This window comes from Mixophyes fleayi, chromosome 2, assembly GCF_038048845.1.
Source record: "Mixophyes fleayi isolate aMixFle1 chromosome 2, aMixFle1.hap1, whole genome shotgun sequence".
Classification (NCBI taxonomy): domain Eukaryota; kingdom Metazoa; phylum Chordata; class Amphibia; order Anura; family Limnodynastidae; genus Mixophyes; species Mixophyes fleayi.
This window is the reverse complement of record NC_134403.1, coordinates 310,203,813-310,223,865: the sequence shown is the minus strand read 5'-3', so window position 1 is coordinate 310,223,865 and position 20,053 is coordinate 310,203,813. Positions and strand designations below refer to the sequence as shown.

Here is a 20,053-nt window from a genome sequence, read left to right as displayed (position 1 = left end):
AAATAATAATTGTACATGTATTTTGCACATATGCAAGTGCGTATCTTGCACTCTATTCTGTCTGTCTATATAAGGCAAGTAACATTTTGGCAGTGCATACTTATACCCAGATTCAAATGGAAACGCATCATGAGATCCGATTGTATTTGAATAAGGTGGTTGGAATTACGCTCAAGTTCCGCGCTCATTTTTAAAGGCAAGTTGTGTCTGAAGATGAATCAGGCCCAAGATATGCAGATCCACCATATTGGTTTTGAGCATTTGTACAACACATGTCAGAAATGATACATAAAGCTAATAACATCAACAGTCTACACCTATACACTTATTATTTAGTCTGGTTATATTTGCATTTAAAATAGTAAAGCCATCTTTGCACACAAAAATCAGGTTAATGGATAAGCTCTCTGACAGTGTCACAGATTATTTATTTATATTTTATTATAATAACTTATTTAATATATTGGAACTCTTAAATCCACCACCGATAATGCTATAGTAAATTTCCCATTTTATTAGTGCCATTTAAAATCATATCAGTGTGTATGGTAGGAGGCAAGATCAACTACAATTGTCTACCAAAGTCCCTTTTAAAGATGCTATCTTGCTTGCTTAACCAGTTGCAAACTCACTAAAGTAATATGACATCAAGAGGTGTCAACCTTGGTTATTGCACTCCAGTAGCCTCGCGTACTATAAATCATTCCCAATGAATCTCTTATGCACCCCCAAAACCACCTAACAAGAATATTCCTGAACCTTAAGAATTATTGTAAATACTTGTGGCTCTAACTTGTTTTGCATTACATTTTTCTCACAGTATGTCATTTGGCAAGCTTAAAATCATATTGTTGTTAAGTTATTCAGTGCGTTTTTTTTTATTAGCAACATACAAATAATAAGTTCAAGCTGCAGTATAAAGACAGTCATTTTTGGCATTTTGTTCTTCAAATGGATGCAGACAAATAAGAAACAACAACTCTCTGTAGAACAGCCCGACAGTTATTGGCATGCTCGTAACCAGCTAACCCAAAAGGCTGCAAAGGGTTGAAATTTTATGTTGTGTTTTCTTCCGAATTGGCTTTGTCTTTAGGAATTATAGCAGACTATTTTTAATGAAATAATTCAATTGCACATGGAGTTAAGGAGGAAGTAGTGTCAGTGCTCTTTTCAGTTAGGAGTGGCATTGACTCCTGGCTGCTCTCATGTGCCCACAATTAGTAAAATATGTATTTTTTGCTCACTCTGCAGAATCGCGCTTCTTCTGAGATCCAAAGTCTAATGAATCATCAGAAATGCTTTCATGTTAAGTTAATTAAACTGGAAATTTCATCAGTTCATCTCATAAATGCAAATTATTCCTCATAGTGATAAAAGTTCTAAATATAAATTTAGTCTCTGTATTTAAACATGTATTTGAAACCTCTTGGGTTCCTGTAATCAGCACCATCTTGTTGAAGCAGGCACTGTGCTGGTATTTAATATCAGTACCCTCATATCACCTAACTTTATTGCCTTAAGGTCCTCATGTGTACTCTATAGAGATGAGCAAAAGCTTCAGAACTGTTCTGCAAAATATTTACCTCTTTCTCATATCTCATTTGGCTGCAATCTGCTCCCAGCCCTATCCCATCTACACCACAGAATGAATTGATCATCGTCTTCCTTGCTCTAATCATAGATTATATATTCAGTGAAATGCAAATGTATATTTCACACGAACGTCACAATTCTGCACAAAGACACATTTGACACAAAATTTCTCTCCTCTTTAGTACTATAAGGGGGGTTATTCAATTGTTAGCGTTAACGGTAAAAAACGAGCGCTCAAAAAATCTTAGCGTTAATACGGTAATTACTCGCGAAATTTCAGCTCGCAGCCCCTTGAGCGGCGAGCTGAAATTCCGCGAGTAAACTACCGTATTAACGCTTTTCGAGTGCAATATTACCGTTTAAACGGTAATATTTTTTGAGCGCTCGTTTTTTCCCGTTAACGCTAACAATTGACTACCCCCTTAACCATTGAATACCCCCCTAATTGTAAGTAGAAGCAATAAGTGAGCTCTATTATGTGTGACCTCCGCTATTCTATCTTTGCACAATGTGAAATGCATAGGTGACAAGATGACAACCTAGGCAACAACACTGGCTAGGTAAACTTCCCGATTTGGTTGTCATGTCCAATCACTTTCTAACCCATTGTCCCAAAAAAAATTGTGATTTATAAATATTTGGAAATCATCAAACTAGGGCTAGGCTGATGAAATAGCTTTCACTAGTCAGTTTGGAAAAAAATGTCCCTTCACTCAAGATTGTCAGAAGAGCAGATGTGACGTAGTATAGCAGCGTCATTGAAAATACTATTGTTTGTCATCCACGAGGAGAAGAATGTTGACTCCATTCAGAGTGTGGTGTGGAAGTACACTTGTATCTCAAAATCCCTGTCTCAGTAGAAAGTGAAAATTAGGTAATTGTGGAATTTATTACATGGTCAGATGTCTACAGGATCTCTGTATTCAAAGTGGTGATAAGTAACGCTAGATAAGTAGCTATATAGTATTTATTACAATTTGGAACTTCCAGCTCTCTCCTATGCAGTGTCGGACTGGCCTGCCGGGGAGCCGGGGTATCCCCCGGGAGGCCCTGTTGCCTGATAACCCCGCCCTCTTTGTTGGTGAGGCAGAGCAGAGAATTACCGAGTTGCGGTCAGTCTACATATGAAACGGAGACTGTCAAACTAATCCCTGCCTACAGCCAGCACGTGAGAACACTTCCTGCTCCTGAGACAGAGAGAGGCAGAAATGCTTCACAGTGACACAGATCTCAGATTACTCCTTCTGCTGTAGTTGCAGGCGTCCTGTAGTCATAAAGTTGCCATCCTAACTGCAGTGTGAGTCCGTGTAATCAGTAAGTAATAAATCGTGCAAACTTCTCTAGAGCTCTCCACTGTGTGACCTCGGAGGGAGGGAGATAAATTAGAATGGCTTCATTGCAATATACGTCTTCAGTGCCTCTATAAAAGGATCCTATTGCAGCTGACCAATGAATGGATTCCTAATAAACTAGTAACCAAATTCACTGTTTATATCATGTTCCATGTTTATTTGTTTTCAATCAATTGTGGGACTCTATTCCCTATAGAAGCATATCTTAATCAGAATAAAACACATTCAGACAGTTAGGTCCTTATAGGATTGCATCTGCTATATGCTTTAATATTAATGTTTTGCTTTTGTCCTTTGTAGTGGCATTGGATTATTATTGAGTGTACATTTTGTGGGTAGATCATTTTTTAGAGTCCTGTTTTTATTTGCCAGTGTCTAGAGTGTAATTAGATTTATGTAATATTTTAAATGTGCATATATTTTTATGCTAATAATTTTGTGGTCTCCATAGTGCTTCATGGATATATTAATTTTTAGTCTATACCCTTATATTGTGGTTTTCATATGATGAATGGTTGATCTCTAGTACTGTAGTATAGCATTTGTTTTCTGTGTACACTATGAGGGGAGAGAACACTAACCACAAAGAATGGACAGCACACAAATAGCTGATGATGATTGATTGTATTCAATTCATCCCTCCCCTTTCCCTGTCTCCCCTGTTTCACACAGTGCCCTCCATGCTGCATTTGCTCCCCTTCACTTACTTTCCTATTGACTTCTTTCTTCTCTTCTGTCTTTTCCTTCGCGGCTCCTCACTGCAAATGTCCTCTTTTTCTTTATGGACCATACTAAGGTGCTATACGTTGTCCTCCATGGCCTGACCCCATCCCCTTTAATGACTGACCACAACCCCTCTTACAGTTGGCCACACCCCATTGTAGTGGGCCCCTACCGCTGCATTTCCCCCGGTGGGCCCTTCATGTCCCAGTCCGACACTGCTCCTATGTGTTAAATGGAGGTTTATACAAACTTCTTTAACTATTTCTGCTACATCTCTCAGACCAAATTAATTCAGTCATCTGTAATATGGTTTTTAATGTTTTAGCTAGTACTCTCACCTGGAATGTCTGTAATAAGAACAAAAGCCGGGGGAGGAAATTCATATTTTTTTACTCAGCCAATCCAAGAGATGTAAAGTTTGTCTCATTTCATTAAGTCTTTTCCAACTGACTGTGGGTGGCGGATTATTAGCAGTGTACAGTTGGGCATGGCCCCTGGTACTATGAACACACAGGTATTTAATACTGTAGGCTTGCCCTGTGAATTTGAAATTGATATCCAGTAGCTTATTAGGGGTATATTTAATAAACGCCGGCTTTGAAGAAGTAAAGATGTTGCCTATAGCAACCAATCAGATTCTAGTTCTCATTTTGTAGAATGCACTAAATAAATGACAGCTAGACTCTGATTGGTTGCTATAGACAACTTTTTCAAACCCTCTGTTTAGTAAATATACCCCTTAGTCTTGTATGCATTTTAGTTTTGTCTGGAGGAAAAAAATGTTTCATCTATGTATTTTTTCAGATGTTTCTGTAAACCTTCTTATTGAAACTTACTAACATTTTGCTTTCATCTGGTAAACAACGGGTGGCCGTACTATCATGATGCTGCAATATATATGATAATGTAACTCTTATGTTTGATAAGTGAAAGTACAACACATGCTCATTGCATATACAGATTGCAGATTATTAAATTATAGGAACCAAATCATGAGAATTAAGCCAGTGTCAAGTGAGTTTGAACATCTGCTGCAAGCAGACCGTAGAGCTGTTTCACTGTTGATACTCCTTCTCCACCACTTTATGTCATGTTAGTAATCTTGTTCCACTAAACAGGAACACTAATATGCCTACTCCATGCTTTGCAAGGGACTCCTCACCTGATAAACACTTTTGCTCCTCCGTATACACCACCATCATGCTCCACAAACCCATGCGATTGTGTGGAGGTTTAGGTGGACCTTTGCAAACCAACGCACACTTCACCACCAAAGAGAATTTTGCACGGTACCTCGCCCATTTTGTGCTTCGTAAAGGAAGTCCAGTGTATTTTCCCAGATATTTCCCACACACCTTATGTAATACTACTACTCCAGTGTTGTCGCTTTTTTTATTATCATTATTTCATGAAAAAAAAATTGTTCGGTATGCACATGTAATTCAGTGTAATACTACTTTTATATGCTAATTCTTGTGATAGATAAGCTGATAGCATGTAGCAAAGATAGAGGCTGGCCAATTTTAAAAAGTGATACAAATTTTTCTCTTTAAAATCAAGAAAAGAGGTGTGAAAGAGCCAGTAAAGCCAGTATTTTACATTAATTGATATCAAATCTTGTGTATAATATGTTTATAAAGGGGAAAGTCCCCCTGGACAATTTTTTTATGGGTTAAATTAAATGTGCAAAATAATTTTGTTCACTTACTTCAAACAACAGTTCAACTGGTTTGCACTCTGCAGTTCAACCAGTGATGTTGACTAGATGATGCGGCAGTGAGAGGTGGCCATAGACAGAAGTCTGCATATGACCAACTACCCAAAGATGGAGAAGCTGCAGATAAGTGCTAGATACACTGTATTATGTATGTTTGTACATAGGATATAGGTTATTATACTTGCAATATGGAGTCTCTCCAAGTTTTCACCTTTTAATGCACATAAGTATAAACCATGAAATTGAAAGTTTCAGATATGAACCAGGAAAGTCATTTACATTGTGCAATGTCATTCTACTGCAGCTTTGTTAAATATTACAGTATTACCTCCCTGTTATTACTTATTGTCTTGCCTATTATTACTGTTGGAGTCCTGAGTTGCACTCAAGAATACTGTGGGGCACAGTCTGCAGGTCATGGGCACATGTTTGCCATCTGTCCACTGGTGTGTACACTGCCCAGAAGGAGCTTACAGCATGGGTAAGAAGCATAGTCACAGATCTGGATCAGGCATAGGCAGTGCAGTGACTGACGTGATGCCTGAACTTTGTGGGGTACAAACATGGAACAGTACAGTGGCGGAACTACCATTGCTGCGGCAGGTGCAATGCACTGGGTGCCATGGAGATAATGAGGCCCGCTGGCATGGCAGATGCAGAGGGTCAGGAGCCCTCCCTTCTCCCACCTCCCTGCACCGAGGCCCACAGATCGCTAGTTCTGCCTCTGGTACAGTATGTCAGCAATAAAGTGCATGCAACCTTTTCCAAATGACAGCTCCCTCACCCATCCTGTCAACTCCCAAGATCTATGGGCCCCAGCCACATGGGCTGCTATGGTGATAGTTACGCCACTGAGGCACAATATTGCTTCCAAGACAAATGAAAAACATACATGGACAGTGTTAGCTGATCTGCAATATGCATTGTGCTCATAAATGTGTCAGTGAAAGGAAAATTGACTTAAAATACAGTGTAATCTTTTTTATGGATCTGGTGCTCCCTAAGAATGGTAAAATAAAAAACATATGGAGATCGGTATCCAAAAGCCTTTACAGAGTTAGATTTAAGTCACATGAATTTCTCATAAAACTTGATCATTGCTTCAAATAATTGACATATAAACACATTAAGCAAACAATTTATCACAAGTTCTTTACATGCTTTAGTGTGGCTCAGTATGAGTCTGCTATGTATTCTCTAGAAACAGACATTTTATCAGCACCTTTCATGGAATAGCAAATATTATAAGCTAGATGCTATGCCAACTCACTGGTGAACAGAAGTGGTACTGTGCAATATGGCGAATGTGCAGATAATATGGAGCAGCTATGTCTGAGAGATATTGTAGCCCATATTACAGCAATGTGTTGTATGTCACTCTGCAAAAATAAACAAGACTAGAACATATCATTAACGTGTGTCTTCAACACCCACAATCATATAACTTCCTAACTTCCAGTCATGTAATGTTAACCGCATCATCATCTTTACCGAAGCTCTTAAGTGTTATGGGCCCAAGAAAAAAAGGAACCAGAAATACTGAACAAGTGCATCACATTGTAACCTGTAAAATATGGTCCTTAATCTGTTTGCTATTAGCATTCACACTTCAATAGCAGAGTTCTTCTATTGACAAAAGCAAGAGCATTGTGTCACACAGGATAAAGGACTAAATGCTATGGCTTTGTTGTCGTATAGGCTCTGTGATTCTTCTCTTGCGTCAGGATGCTCTGACCCTTAGTCAGAGGTATAGAAATGTGCATGTTGTCTTCCTGCCCCTAACTAGGATTCAACAAAGAAAGGAGAGTGAAATCGCTGTCCGGGACAACAAAAGGTTAGATGTTTCCTACCATCAGAATCGCCACCTATTTGATCTAGCATATGTGACTTTGACAGCTGGTTGCCACTACCTGCTACTAAACATTGTCCCCACTCCAATACAGGCAGCTGAATCCCCCATGTTTATTAGCACAAGGTCCTGATGGTGGCTGATACGTCAAAAGCAGATTCTGCAGTATCTGAGTAGGTCTGCCTTCAATTTAGTTGCTGTGACCTTGAATCAACCAATTAACTCTGCGAAGCAAGTCTGTCATAGCTGTCAGTCACTGTCTGCCTCTAGTTAGAGAAACACCTCCCTTTTAACATGGCATTTTGCTGCAGAGGACTGAAAGAGTGCATGGTGGTCATATTTAGTTAAACATTGGCACTCAAGTTATTTCATGCATATTATTCAGCTTCATAATAAACAGCCTTTGATATATAACAATTTAAAATAGTGACTTTATTTGTTTTGTAACCCCTTTGCCGCTGAGGAATTTCTTACCCCTGTGCTGAGCCTATTTTAGCACTTTTTGACCTTGTGACATGCCAACGTCAATATCAATAATTTGTTTATGCAGTACCCACACATATTATACCTTGTTGTTTTTTCAGAAGATTATTCAGAAGTCTTTTACAAGAAGGTGAACTAAAAGCAAATGTGTGTATTTTATTTTCTAAGCACCACCAATACATACACACATGATCACCAGATAATAACTTCTAAGGGACCACATGGTTTGAAAGAGGGGACTCCCCTCTTTCAAACAAGGATACCCTGATTCTGTGGGTGCCTGTCACGGGCACTAGGAGTCTTTACCCAGGGATCACCAGGTGATAGGCTTACCAGAGCAGTATAGGTGGTAATATGGTACTCTGGTAGCAGGGTGATCACGGAACAGGAAATAGCAGATGATGAGATGCTCAGGAAAGTCTATGACTAGCAGCACTGGCAATATGGAGGTAGTAATACACGAGGAACTGTATGGACAAAGGACACGTGAAGGTAGTCAGTGGTCTGCGGTAGCAAGTTGTACCACTGCTATAGTGAGGAGGAATGTCCAACAGAACGAGGAGGTGATGAGAGTCAGCGGTCTGCGGATAGCAAGTTGTACCGCTGTCAGAGTGAAGGAATGGAATCCAAGTGGAGGTATCCGGGGAGTCAGTGGTCTGCGTTAGCAAGTTGTACCACTGCTATGTGAGAGGATACTGGAGCGGGTGAAACTGGAAACAGGGGTCAGTGGTCTGCCACTAGCAAGTTGTACCACTGAATATATATGTGAGGAGGTGCACGGGGAGAGACTGCAACACAATATATACACGGGCACCTTGACTTTGATCCACAGTAATATGCACAATATAAATGTATAAATGACTGAACAACACTGCCAATATAGAAAGTCTCTTGAAGTAATCCAGCATGAGATAACACAGTCAATGATGGCAATAGACTCAGCGGATAGTACACTCCAGAGGAGAACCAACACAGTCCAGCAAGGTATGCAATACACAGCACAGTCAATGGGAAGTATGCATACCGTGGTTCAGGAGAAAGCAGTCAGACAGAAGTGCAGAGATACCTGAACGGCAGGAGGCCGGCAGGATGCAAAGTCCCTGGATGGGTGAAGCGGTGGTCTAGCAGGTGCAGCGCACAGGTAGGTAGACCAGCAGGGAACCCAGGAAGGCGTGGAGAGCGGATCAGCAGTAGATGGATGCGTAGCGCTGAGAAGTAACAGCAGCGGGTCTCTGCGGGAACACGGAGGTAGCCAATAGCAACCAGCAGGTGCAGTAACGATGGGACACCAGAGCAGAGTTGAACTGGAACAGTTGATCACGGAGAGTAGCGGGTAGCAATAGTGGCAGCAGACTCCAGGAAACACGGGAGAGTTGACAAGGGCTGAAGACTGAAGCGCACAGAGGCGGCGGATAGGAATCAGCTAAACAGTCACGATGAAACACAGACGGGTTGCAGGTTGAAGACTGTAGTGCACGGAGGCAGCGGATAGGAATCAGCTAGCAGTCACGATGATGAAACACAGACGAGTTGCAGGTTGAAGCCTGTAGTGCACGGAGGCAGCGGATAGGAATCAGCTGGCAGTCACAATCATGAACAGGTGAGTGGATGTGAATGAAAGACTGTAGTGCACGGAGGCAGCGGATAGGCATCAGCTAACAGTCCCAATGATACAAGGTAGAGTTGAAGTGGTTAGAAGACTGTAGTGCACGGAGGCAGCGGATAGGAATCAGCTCACAGTCACGATGATACAGTAGATGGTAGAAGTGGTATGGGAACCACAGTAGTAGAAGTGGTTTGGAAACCACAGAGGTAGAAGTGGTTTGGAAACCACAGGAATCAGCTGGGCTGAATAAACGAGGAAACACAGGAACACCTTCAGAGACTCATGGGGAATGAGACTCCATGATCAGGCCCTGTGGTGATGACCACAGGTGCTTAATATAGGGAGGTTGCCTGATCTGCCAATTAAGTTAAAGGAACATACACTGGAGGTATAGAAAGGGCTGCGCATGCGCAGTCCCTCAGGATGGAGGACGGCCACGGTTCCTAAATGTCCGGGAAGAAGCACTCACAGTCCGGTGAGTGACAGTGCCAGGATGGGGGAGGTTACTATTTTGAAGTATATGTTAGGTCTTGTGCTAGAAATTATGGAAAAGCCCTTTTTTCAATAACGTATAAAGTCAAGAGATTCAAAATACTAACAGAGACTGAGGAGTTTCAATGCGCAGTTGGGCAAGATTGGAAAACAGGGACATTTTTTGGGCATAAAAAAACATGGAATCTGCTGGGACTCATGAACCTCCTAGAGAAGTGACATTGGTGCAAGCTTTACAAATTTTGCGGGCCAAAATATCTGCTATGCAGGAATGCCTTGCAGAGTTACAAAATGATCTGCCTTGTAGTCCTATGATTCCTGTTTTTTTTCATTTGTGAATATTGAACCTTGGATTATAGCTCATGAAAAATTTGGCAGTGAACATGTATAGTATTGTTCATTTTTAGCTCAATGTTGATTGGTATTTCAAATGTGCCCAATTACATTTAGTACTGAACCATTGAAGGTGAGCATGATTCTGACTCTATTAAAAGATGAGGCCCTGGCTTGGACCACACCATAGTTTGGAGAATCAAGATCCCTGTTGAATTCTTTCACAGCCTTTATACAATTCTTTGATAACCCCTACCGGACAGCTACTGCCCAGTCTGTGTGTCACACTTCAATGCAGAAATCACAGCTAAAAAGCCCGGAATATGGTGAAAATACACAATGTTTTTTGTAGTATGGTACAAACCGGATGGTGTAGATATAGAACAAGGATTGCGGGGAGATGCAGAAAGCAAATACCAGGAACACGGCTGATGCCAGGGGAACAAGGAGCACAGCAGGGTATAGTACAGCACAGCAACATACAACAACAACTATGACAAGCAAGGTATACTGGGAGTGGCATTTATAAATAAAGAGACAATCATGTGCTGGTGATTAATTAGTGCAGCAAGGCAACTCCTAGTAGGAAGAAACAAGCACAACAGCAGCACATCTGGTAGAAAAGGGGTATCACAGGAGAAACATACAATGAACACAAATATGAAGTCAAATAAATCCCAGATGCAGGAGCTGCCGAGTTGAAGCAGCACCCTGACGATGCTGCAGAGGAAGCGTCGGATTCCAGATGCCCCATTACCAAAAGTGGTTATAACACTCATAGTCCACTATAAGAGGCTTGGCATAGAAGTCCTTGTCCAAAGGCAGAAAGTAGATGGAGATCATGCCATAAGGAAGTTGAGGCACAGCAGACCCTCCTCTCTTCTTTCGCCTTTACTTCTTGCGAGAGTTACTCGGAATGGGAGCCTGAACCAATTGGGTGGAGCACAGTGGTATTTCTTGGCCTACTGTGACAGGTGATAATGCCGAATGTACAGATGCCCCGCAGTATGGCATAGCGGGAGAAGTCGCAAACTTGCCGATTACTGCCTCGGTAAAGAGTTGCAAGTCCGAAAGAATGGGATGATTAGTCTCAATAAATGGGTTTACCCGTTCCAAGTCTCCCCCTCTAAAATGCAATGTCAAAAACAGTACCTGTCTCTTTGGGTCATTAACAAGGTACAGAGGAAAATTGTGAAGCACAAATCTTCAGAAGGGCACTAAGTTGAAAAAGATGCCCCTTAATGATAAGGAACGGATCGGACTTGAAACCCTCGGCAAGTTACGACTCTGGGCACACTTGGAGGATGGCCTGGACTGGGCACACATGGAAGATGGCCCAAACTGGGCACACTTGGAGGATGGCACTTTGAGAAGCCTCAGAGCGGACAGCACTGTGAGAAGTCTCCAAACGGACAGCTTGGAACTGGAGGCAGAGGCTGGCGTCTTGAAACCGGAGGCAGAGGCAGGAGATTCAAGACCGGAGGCAGAGGCAGGAGATTCAAGACCGGAGGCAGAGGCTGGAGACTAAACAGGAGGCAGAGGCTGGAGACTCTGAACAGGAGGCAGAGGCTGGAGACTCTGAACAGGAGGCAGAGGCTGGAGACTCTGAACAGGAGGCAGAGGCTGGAGACTCTGAACAGGAGGCAGAGGCTGGAGACTCTGAACAGGAGGCAGAGGCTGGAGACTCTGAACAGGAGGCAGAGGCTGGAGACTCTGAACAGGAGGCAGCGGCTGGAGACTCTGAACAGGAGGCAGCGGCTGGAGACTCTGAACAGGAGGCAGCGGCTGGAGACTCTGAACAGGAGGCAGCGGCTGGAGACTCGGAACTGGAGGCAGAGGCTGGGACCTCAGAACTGGATAGCACCTTGGAACTGGATGGTACATCGGGGCTGGGGGCAGAGGATAGCACCTCAGGACAGGCGACAGGAGCTAGCACCTCAGGACAGGTGACAAGAGCTGGCAACTTGAGACAGGCGACTGGAACTGGCATCTCTGGACTGGCAGCCGAAACTGGCACCTCGAGACAGGTAACCGAAACTGGCACCTCTGGATTGGCAACCAAAACTGGCGCCTCTAGACAGGTAACTGGAACTGGCACCTCGAGATAGGCGGCAGTGACTGGCGCCTCAGGACAGGCGACTGAAACTGGCACCTCATGACAGGTGGCAGAGACTGGCGCCTCTGGACAGGCAACTGGATCTGGCGCCTCAGGACAGGTGGCTGGAACTGGCGCGCTAGGCCTCATCTAAGAGATATGAACAGGCTGTAATGTGGAAACAGGGAGTGAAGTGCAAACAAATCCAGAATGAGGAGGGGAATAGACTGAAGACGGTTTTGTAGGCTGTTGTGGTCTGCGGAAAGGACAGTCTTGTAAAAAGTGTATAATACTGGCACAATAGAGACATTTATTAGTTCTTCTGTGCCGCTGCTCCTTTTCGGTCAGATGGGGGCATGGACCACTTGTGAACCTGGAGTTTGTTACACCTTAGTTCTTGGTAAATAGTAAATTTGTAGTAGCTGAGGTAGCTCAGTGATTTGTAAGGCAAACATGTTGCAGGAGAAAGCAAATGAAAACAATTGCAGGAAACATCCCAGGAATAAAAATCTGAAGTGGAATCTTTCACACGGCTCCAAAGCTGTTTTTGGGCTGGTCATACTGTTACGCTTCAATGCAGAAATGGCTCATGCAGGTGAACAGGTAGTATGAAGAAATCCCAGGGAACAGGTGAACCAGGAGCACAGCAGGGTACAGTACATCACAGCAATATATAACAACAACAATGACCAGGAATTTATACTGGGAGTGGCAGGTATAAATAGAGTGACAATCAGGTGCTGGTGATTAATTAGCACAGCAAGGCAACTCCTAGTAGTAGTAAGAAACAAGCACAATAGCAGCACATCTGGTAGATAAGAGGTACTGCAGGAGAAACATACAATGAACACAAATATGAAGTCCAATAAATCCCAGAGGCAGGAGCTGCTGAGATGAAGCAGCATCGTGACGATGCTGCAGAGGAAGCGATGCAGATCCTGACACTGTGTTGTCTTATTTGCATCAGGGCACACAATCTGCATTGGATTATGTGGTGGAGTTCCATCAATGGATGAATGATACTGATTGCAATATTGCAGCAACAAAGTATCAATCTCAGGTTGGGCCTTAAAAGAGTTGGTGCACATTGATCCATCTGCAGACTTGTAAAGTTTAATGGACCATTGTGTTACAATTGACTCTAGATTGGCCGAACTTGTCAGAGAAAAACATAGGGATAATAAACATTATTCCTCTAAGAATTAATTTTTTGAACCAACTAAACCATTGATTGCAGGAACATCAGAAATAAAGAGTGTCTCTATGCAAGTGGATAGTGTTCGTGGTCCTTTATCAGAGCAGGAGAGAATCAGAAGAAGACATTTTTGTTTATGTTTATATTGTGCTAGTTCTATGCATTATCTGGTTGAAAGTCTATTTCGTATACAAAGGAATAATGCATTGGGAAATTAACAGACCCAGACACCGTGAAGGAGAAGGGTCTGGATCAGGCTAAGAATAGGCTCCTATGAGTAAATCCACTAAATTCTGTATCTAGCATCACCAAGTGGTATATTGTTATTCTCCTATCTTTAAAGTTGAGCAGTTGATGATTTCTATTTATATATTAGTAAATTCAGGTCCTATGGGAAACGTTATGGACATTGGCTTTGCAAAAAGACCCAGCATTTCTTTGACTCAGAGAGATATTGCCATTCCACTAGTGACTGTAGATGGTTCTCCTATAGTGTTGGGTCCTGTAAATCAACAGACATGCATGCATACTATAGAGGACCATGTGGTGACATTGACACTGTATATTGTGCAATCTCCAATATTTCCTGTGGTACTGTGAATGCACTGGTTATCTACACATGTCCCCTCTATTTATTGGAAGACAAATAAATTGTATTTTACATCTGCCTTCTGTCAGCAACATTGTTCTATCATCAGAAAGGTGTACAGACAGAGACAGTGATTTTGTTTCACCTGACTCCAAGTTACCTTTACAGTGTCAAGAGTTTCAGGATGTATTTGATAAAACAACAAGGTGAGGCCTTGCTTGTCCATTATCTTTACAATTGTCCAATTGAGTTGGTACCATGAGCTGCTATTCCATTTTTGGAAAATGTATTCATTGTCTCAGCCTGAATTGAAAGTTTAAAAGACTATATTGGTAAGAATCTATAGAAAGGATTTTTCCGGGCTTCAGCATCACCAGCTGGGGTCCTATCTTTTTTGTGGAAGGAAATGATGGTGTTTTACGACCGTGTTACCATATAATACGTCCATTATACTTGATCTCTGAGATGTTTGAAAGATTAAGTGGAGGTGACGCTTCATTGGCACAGCAATGTGACTGATTTGTCACCTGTCACACTGCATTGCACCTTCCCGTGCCGACAGTGCTTCTTACTGTGGGAGAGCTGATGGAGAGGGAGAGAGGGGGTTAACTGTGATGTTAGAAGGGGCATATAGGGAATGTGGACAGACAAAGGAAACACTTAAGGGAAAGGAGAAGGGACACATGGAAGACATAAGGAAGAGTTGAGGAAACACAGGGAAGATATGAGAAAGATGTAGGCACATGGGAAACATTAAGGAAAGGTGAAGCAGCTCAGGAGACATGGGGGGGAGGTGGAAGGACACAGAGGAGAGGTAATTAGGCACAGGTCACAGGAGATGTGAGGGAGACAGGGGATAGCCTTGCATCATTCAATATGTCTTATAGAGTGCTGGAAATAATTTGCTACTCATATTATAATCTGAACTGTTACCTATTATTGTTCTACTTGGTGCCAGAGGTAAAAGTCACCTGCAACTGGGGTTTAATTCTGCTTGAGTTCAAAAATGCTGACACAGCCCTGCCTAGTACGGTCTGAATCCTCGTTTCCTGTTGAAAGATCCTTTGTCCCCAAAATCAAATAACACGTTTCATCGAGACTTTATCAAATGACCTACAGTTACAATTGTTATTCAGCTATTGTATGGATCAAGTGTTCCCACATCACTTCGCTTAAAGCCCCTTTTTTGGGCAGGGCCATCTTTACCTTCTATACCATGTCATTTGTATGTTATTTATTTATATCATGATCCCCTAAGTGTACAACACTGCATAATATATTGGATATAAAACATAATAATAGTAATAATAATAATAATAATAATAATAATAATAATAAAGCATAATAAATCAAAATGTTACATTATTTTTTTCAAGTACTTAAAGCTGCATTATCACATAGATAAATCTTTTCCTAAGGTGGGCCTCCCATAGATGGAGCCCAGGGGGACTGCTATGTAGAGCCATTTTCCCCAAGGCTCTGCTGGTTCTGTAATATAGAGCTATCACATTAATTTTGTTAACCAATATTAAATGGCAACACATTCTTGACTGTAGCTTGTGATAGGTCCTCCCACTAACATTCATCCTCTCCTCTTGTATTTTTTGGGGCTATGAGAGAAACAATGGCGCTTTGGGTAAAAAAACAGTTGCATTTAACAGCCCTCAGAGGGGATGAGGTTATTTTCCTTGGTGGTAATATAGTTTTAAGATAAATTATTTGCTCCCCTGTTTATCACAAACAACAAAAGCGAACGCTGCATATCTACAATGTCCAAAGTTTCTCCTTATTTTTCAAATATTTTTCAAGATATATCTATTATGTCTTCGTGTTTAATAAATGAGTATATGCCACACTTGCCTACTGTCCCGGAATTTCCGTGAGGCTCCCGAATTTCGGGAGAGTATGCAATCTCATTGTGAAGGACGTCACCTTAGCCTCGCCCCCACTATAAAATGCGCAAAATTCACAGCATTGAATAGCTGGGGCAGGGCTAGTCACTGCCGCAAATTTTGGCATCTTATAGTCGGGGCAGGTCAAAAAAGTAGGTAAGTATACTATGTGTTATATACTGATAATTAAAAATAATCATTGTATCATTTCTATAGTGATTTTATCCCAATACTGGGGCAAATGCAGATTTTCTAGATCCGTTCCTCTGGATATTCAGCCACATAAATTACAGTGGCTGTTCCTGTGTTAGGAACCAGTCAGTCAGTCCTGTGCTGGAACGGGTGAGGCAGCCATGCTAACCACTGAGCCACCATGCTGATTTGATTTGTAAAAAAACCCCACAAAAAACGTGTTCCCTAAATATGTTTTCGTGTCCATGACAGAATAGAATGCTAATAATTGAATTTCTATGTTTTATGTTTTTAAAAATGTAAAGCTCTGTAGGGAAATCGCACTGTAATTTAATCATAATATATTTGCACCTCTTAGTTCGTGCTGTATTTCAATCACCACCTACTGTAATCCTATTATTTGACACAGCAGGGGTCTAGAATGATAACACTGGAACTGTCTTTATTGAAGCATTTACTATCAGTTAGCAGCAATTGAAGATATATGGTTATAACACCATGTGACAGTCTATAACAAATACACCGTGGAACACTAGAGAACTAGAGTCTGAAAAGTTGGGTTAGCTGTGTCTCAATGCTCTATAGTCATATTTTCCTACGGAAAACAGTGGCTGCATCAGAAGGAAATGAGCCATCTATTGTCACGCTGGCAGCCATTGTGCCATTAACTTGTCTCCCTGGGAGGGACCAGGAAGCGTGTTGTGTGAGATTGCTTCCTATAATAATTGTGGTGTTACCTTACAAGTAGAGTGTTTTATTTTATTACAGGAAACATCATATACATTATTATCTGGTTTGCATTTACATTTTAGATTCTTTTCTGGATGTGTAGAATCTACCAGTAGCACAACAAGTATCAGTCAGTAGATTAACACACGTACATTCTTATATTTGGTAACTGGTTTAAATCGGGTCAAATTCATGACTCATTTTGAAAGTGTTCTGTAATGGAATGCATAATTGTCAGTAAAGGTGTAATAAAAATAGTCAATTAGAAGTTACGTTAGAGATCCATGCCCTTTATAATAATAATCTGCCTGATCTCTTACCCTTTTATATGATCACTATGCAATGACTTATAATATCCTTATATATTACAGTAGGGCAGTGGTTCCTAAACTTTTGCAGGTTGCGGCATCCTTAAAGTCTCCATAATTTTTTCAAGGCACCCCTCCAAAATAATTATAGAGCAGTCTCGTTTTATAAGTAGTTGGGTCAAAAAATTTAATAAGTATTTAGGTCAGGACAGAAATACTTATTTAGTTGTATGCAAAAATAATACACATAAATCCAAGGGAAAAGAATATTTTTATATATTTTTTTCAATTATATTGCTGTCACAAAATAATTTACAGCACACTGTGCCCCTTCATCCACACACTGTGCCCCTCTGCATCCACACACTCTGTGCCCCTCTGCATCCACACACTCTGTGCCCTCCTTCATCTCCACACACTCTGTGCCCCTGAATCCACACACTGTGCCCCTCTGCATCCACACACTCTGTGCCCCTCTGCATCCACACACTCTGTGCCCTCCTTCATCTCCACACACTCTGTGCCCCTGAATCCACACACTCTGTGCCCCTGAATCCACACACTCTGTGCCCCTGAATCCACACACTCTGTGCCCCTGAATCCACACACTCTGTGCCCCTGAATCCACACACTCTGTGCCCCTGCATCCACTCACACTGTGCCTCTGCATCCACTCACTCTGCCCCCTCTGCATCCACTCACTCTGCCCCCTCTGCATCCACTCACTCTGCCCCCTCTGCATCTTCTCACTCTGCCCCCTCTGCATCCTCTCACTCTGTCCGCTCTGCCTCCGATCACTCTGCACCCTCTGCATCCCCTCACTCTGCCCCCTCTGCATCCCGGGGGCCAGGAAGAGAAAAGCAAAAAAAACTTACCAATCTGGAGACGCCTGGAAATCAGCATCCTCCTCACTCCTCCCGCTTGTCACTGAATGTCGGGCGTGACGTCATCACGCCCGACATTCAGTGACAAGCGAGGAGGTAGGATGCTGGGTCCCCGCCGCCACCGGATTGGTAAGTTTTTGTTTTGTTTTGGGGGTTTTTCTCTTCCTGGCCGCAGCACACCTGTGACAGCAGGGGTGCCGTGGCGCACACTTTTGGGAACCGCTGCAGTAGGGGGTACATTCTTCTTAACACAGTTTACAAAGACCACCACATGCTAAATGTCATCAGAAATCATATGTGTAGCTAAAATTATGTTATGCCAGATGGCTGCAGTTGTAGTAGGGTATTGAGGGTTGATCATTAGACTTAAAGCTGCAATCCTATAAAAATAAAAATAAGCCAGATTTTTTAAAATAACCGACTGTCGCAAGCTATAAGAAGAAGGTAATTACCAGTTTTCCTTGGATTGTTTATTCAGGCTGCTATTATTGATTTAGAATTCTGCAGAATTCCCACTGTCTCATGTTACTACCATGGCAGCCACAGTCACATAGCTCTTAATGTAGTGAGCATAGTTGATTTTGAATTCCCCTCTGAGCTGTAACTGCACTGTAATCTTCCTCCTCCTTCTCACCCATTTGTCTTCATATGACATGCTGAGAGTTTTAGGGGTAGTTCTACTAAAACCTCTGAATAGGATAAGTAGAGGAGTTGCCCATAGCAACCAACCAGATTCTAGATCTCATGTTCTAGAATGTACTAAATAAATGATAGCTAGAATCTGATTGGTTGCTAATGGCAACACCTCCACTTTTCCTTTCATCATCATCGTCATCATCATCATTTATTTTATACAGTGCCAGCAAATTCCGTAGTGTTTTACAATTGGTAACAAACATTAATAGAACAATACTGAGTAATACATACAGTGAGGTAAGAGGGCCCTGCTCGCAAGCTTACAATCTATGCATTTGTAAGCCCCTCGTACTGCGGCAAGAGGGCACATTTGGGATAACGAAAGGGAACGGTGGCAAAGTAAGCCCAGCCGGTTCCCAGCAACAACAGACAGGGTGGCATAGGCGATCCATCCTGTCACAGATTTACAGACAAGGAAATTCGTAAATACCAACATGCTTCTTATAGCCTGTCATATTGATTCAATGTTTTCATGGGATTGCTGCTTTAAAGACAAAATGCCAGTTTTGAGATCATTTGCATTTTTATTCATGTAAATGTAAAATGAGCTGGTGATTTCCTATGCTCCCTTCTCTTGGGAGAGAGAACAATTGTGTGGGCTGTATGGAAATGTCTTTTTATATGGAGCCCTGATAAGTGTAAAAGAAACATGAGATTTCCTATGCTCCCTCCTCTCTGGAGAGACCATATAGAAGCTTTGTGTGTTGTATGGAAATGCAGTTACTCTGCTTGAGAACTGTCCAGGCATATCATTCATTCCTGTGTGGCTGCCTTGCATCACTGATTCCCTGCTTTGTGAGTGTGAACATGTACACTGTTTAAAGTATTTTATATTTTACATTTGTTTTTAGACTGATGTGAGTTTCTCTGTACAACGCTGCGGAATTAGTGACGCTATATAAATAGCTGCTGCTGTTGATGATAATTATACCAAACATATTCAGTAGTAGCTATGAAGTTACTTAAACATGCTGGTATGTGTGCAAGTAAGCGACAATCCTCACATCCTGTAACATACACTTGGGTAGGTTTATTCTGTCAGTGCTGCAATCTGAGAGGCTGGAGCCCGTTATGGATAATTGATCTATGAGGAAAAGTGCAGTCTGTACAAATATGCTCATAGTGCAGGGCGGACATATACACACGGAAAATGTCATGTCCTTTTATTCACTTTTATGTCTGCCCTACATTATGTGAAGTGTCCCATATGCATGGCTGCACTTTTTATTATAGGGATCAGTGGTCGCTAGTGATCCAGCATCACCTCTGTGCCTCTCCTTTATTTGCCAGTGGAATGCTAAAATGCATCATTGAAGGATTAAAAC

At 42.0% G+C, this 20,053-nt stretch overlaps 1 protein-coding gene across 1 annotated transcript in view; it reads left to right on the top strand.

Annotated features, from left to right (window-relative positions):
- The window catches only part of SH3KBP1 (SH3 domain containing kinase binding protein 1), a 316,533-nt gene that overhangs the window by 200,818 nt on the left and 95,662 nt on the right, over positions 1–20,053 (top strand). The window lies entirely within an intron of this gene.